Below are 4,139 nucleotides of genomic sequence, written 5' to 3'. Positions count from 1 at the left end.
AAAATGGAACTTAGAATAACACAAGCATTGAAAACTTAACTGACCGAACATAGCAACTTAAATAAGGAGCTGTTCCAATTCCCGTAACATCCCATAAACACACCCTTTGGCAAAAGGTAAATTAAAACATAGGTTCTTACAGGCAGGAGAGATTTCAGAGAGAAAACGTCAGTCAAGAATGAACTGCTGAAGCTTGGAACCTTTTTCTGCTCTGCAGCAGCTTCTCACTGTTGCAACTAAACCAAACTGGATTAAAACTGAACTGAGAGAACTGGCCACTCTCCTGCCATTGATAAACAAGGATCTTTCCAGACATTGCAGCACCTCTGCCTTTATGACCTCTCTGAGAAAGAAAACACAAGGACAAAATAACTGCATTAAAGTGACGGTACCATCGTGCTGTCAGCACCATAGCAGTTATCATTGCTCCATAATTACCTCAATATTTCAATTAAATGGTGGGCTTCAAGAACAGGAAAGAGGATTGGTGTCCGGGAGGGATTATTTCACCTTGTGAGTTATCAAATCTTGTCCACCATCTACAAGGCACAGTTCAGGACTGTGATAAAATATTCCCCACTTGCCTGCATCAGTGTAGCTCCAATAACATAATAAAAGCTTCACACCAACCAGGACAAGCCATCTCGATTTGGTTGGCAGCACAGATACAAAATCACCTCCTTCCATCATTGATATCAGCAGCAGCAGTGTGAAGCATCCGCACGATGCAATGCAGGAATTCACCAAGGCTCCATTCAAACAGGTTGCATCACATAGCCACTATGATCTAGAAATGGATGGGTGGCAGATGCAGCTTAATATTACCCCTCCCAGTTCCATTCCAAAACACTCACTATCCCTGACTCGGAATTATATGTCTGGCCCTTTATTGGCTTTGGGACAAAATTCTCGAACTTCCACCTGAAGCACTCATCTTACCTATACCAATTGGGCTGTAAGTGTTCAAGAAGAGAACACATTCTCAAAGGTGGTTAGGGGCAGATAATGAATGCTGGTCACTCGGTGCCTCCGAGAATCTGTGAGTGATTTGCGAAAATGTTCCTGCAAGGTGAGAATGGATTGTTGATTGATGGATATTCCATAAGACCAATGGCTACGCAAGAAAACAAAATGTGAAGTGTGTTCAGAAAACTAATCTGCTTGCCTGCAATAATTTGTAACAAAAATTACAGTTCTTTCATGGACTATACACACATTCATAGAAGATGTATTAAATGTACATTGATCGCTTTTCTGACAACCCGATGAGATGCGTGCTTATGTACAGAACATATATGTAGGTATCCCGGTCTTGATCCTTAATGATTGAAGCATGACAGTCAAATTTGTTTGACTTCAAGTACCCAATCTTAAACAATAAGACTGACACAAAATTTTACGAAGGCATTGGAAATTAGAGGAGACATCAATCCTAGTGATAAATAAATCTGTTCATATTTCATTTGCTGTTTCTCACGTAACATGGTAGATGGTAATCAATCGTCTATCTCCAATGATAGAGTAGCCCTATGATCAGGTTGGGGATCCGATTTATTCCATCTTGCATAAAAGTCATTGTCTTACCAATCAATCTTTAAAAAAATCACAAAGATCCCATGCTCCTTTTTGACTTATTAATAAACCCACTTTCCTTCGAGTACGGGAAAAATGTATGCAAAAAGCTGGCTTTAGTTTAATGAGCAGAGCCACTTAATTGTTTATTAGTTTCACTGACATAATTATCATATTAGTACCAACAGTTTGTTTTCTTTGAATATTTTCGTAGATCGCTGACGACTTCTTACTAAGAACTGCAGCAAGGTCTGAGGTACAAGACAATTAATTTACTATGAATGGATAATTGCAGAGCCACAGACTGTTAAAATCTCAAAGGAAGCTTTTTGTTCTGCGATGCCCCTATCGGCTTTCAATGATATCAAGTTAAACTTGTTCCCTTGTTATTTTACCACAGCCTAACCAACAGTTTTCCTTCAAGGGTGGCACGGTGGCACAGTGGTTAGCACTGCTGCCTCACAGTGCCAGAGACCTGGGTTCAATTCCCGACTCAGGCAACTGACTGTATGGAGCTTGCACATTCTCCCCGTGTCGGCGTGGGTTTCCTCCGGATGCTCCGGTTTCCTCCCACAGTCCAAAAGGTGTGCAGGTCAAGTGAATTGGCCATTCTAAATTGCCTGTAGTGTTACATAAGAAGGGGTATGGGGTGGGTTGCGCTTCGACGGGTTGGTGTGGACTTGTTGGGCCGAAGGGCCTGTTTCCATACTGTAAGTAATCTAAGTATTTATCCAATTTTGTTATAAGTTCCTATGCAATTTATTTACAGCAACATTTCAGTCTATACGCTTCAGATCTGAGAAACTTAAAGTCTGAAACGAAAATACAAAACCTCACAGCTCAAGTTACATTTGGTTGCTCTTTATGTGACTTTATATGCAGGTTTACATTTTTCATTCTTTCTTTTACAAAATTCTTCCAGAACTTTTGTGCACCTGTCAAATCTCCTATTCCGTTCCATGATCCAGGAAAATCCACCCACTATCTTCATAGCTCTAATGAACTGCAAACTCATGTCTCTGGAACTATTATAGCAACAATTTGCTTCATAATATTCCAGACAGTACCAGTAGTCCTAAAACAATGGGCAATTCTAAAGTCCAATATATTTAGAGTAATTGAATTACAACGTATGAAATTGAAACTACCATTCCTCATTCTTCTCTTGCTGGGTTTTGAGTGGATTCTGCATGTCCTAAGTTAATCATTATTAGTAGTTGCATTGAATATAGGCTCAACGCTTGTACTTGCAAGTGCTTCAAGTAAAGAATGCAACCAAACAATGTAATTAATTTTTACTGATATGTCTACGTTAACAAAGTGATAAGAGTCAAGGTCAAAATTTTACTTTGGACGATACATTTGATCTTTTGTAAAGTAGAATGATAACTCCTAGTTATCAGTTTAATACTCAATGATTGCGTTATTTTTAAAAATGAATGGGGCTGTATCAGAGTTGATCGACGTTAAAACCTGAAATCCCGAGTAGTAGATAATAAATATATTCTGTACAATATCCATGTCAAAAAGTTCTCACTAATCCAATAAAATCTATTAGGTTCTGATAATAAAGGAACACACACTGTCATGAAAAATGCAACAGCAAAGCGTGAAAATAGATTAGAAATATACACTTTGTGATTTGAAAGTCATAGGATTTGAAATTGGATACGTATTACACAATGACGACGGCTGTAAACTTATTGTCATCACCTTTCAAAAATTAGCAACAAGTATGATCATTAAAAACAAATTTGATCAATACAATTGCTGAAAGTTCCATTACAAATATGGGTTTAGGCATGTTTTGCAATTATTTCAATTGGAATGCTGTTGAGAGGGATTGTTATCTTAATATATCTTAACGTTATTGCAAGCAAGAAAGTTCAGCAGTCTGTATGATACATGGTTCATCGAATTAACCTCAAATGAGCGAACACTGTTAAGTTTTGCACTGCCAGAGAAACATTGAAATATTGAAATTATTCACTTACCACTTTCTATTGAGCTAGTATGTTGCTCTTGTGTTGGGAATTTCATTCTAAAGAATTATTGCCTAAAATGAAAATTAAACGCTTTTCATGACAACCTTGTGTTAAAATAATTATGATCTGGAACAAACATATTCCAATAGTCAAAGTGTTATTTTTGATGATAACTGATTTTTTTTTGTTTTTCAATGTGTACAGTACAAATTTATTACTGGCTGGCCGCCTTCAATATTAGGCATTGAGATCCAACATTCAAATAATGAGGGATTGAACAAATAAAATGATCAGAATATGAAGGCATAACTTGAACTATTTTAATCCATCATTTACATTGTTAGAACTTGTCAAAAATGAAACTTTGAAGTTACCGAGAAAAAGAGTAAAATTGACGAAGTCTAGGAGATTTTCTGAATTGGAGTTTCAGTATTGGAGAATTAAAACCATGTCATTGCTTTAGCAAAAGAAAGTTAGCTTTCTGTCGAACTAAAATGAGGAACTAACACAGATAAACGGTTTTTGCTTTGCAAGATATAAACCATCAACATGGTCAGTGTAAACATACTTTACAATTATCTA

Source organism: Chiloscyllium plagiosum, unplaced genomic scaffold (assembly GCF_037043375.1).
Source record: "Chiloscyllium plagiosum isolate Xiang-an unplaced genomic scaffold, Cpla_swu_hap1 HiC_scaffold_38, whole genome shotgun sequence".
Lineage (NCBI taxonomy): Eukaryota > Metazoa > Chordata > Chondrichthyes > Orectolobiformes > Hemiscylliidae > Chiloscyllium > Chiloscyllium plagiosum.
This window is presented reverse-complemented; position numbering follows the sequence as displayed.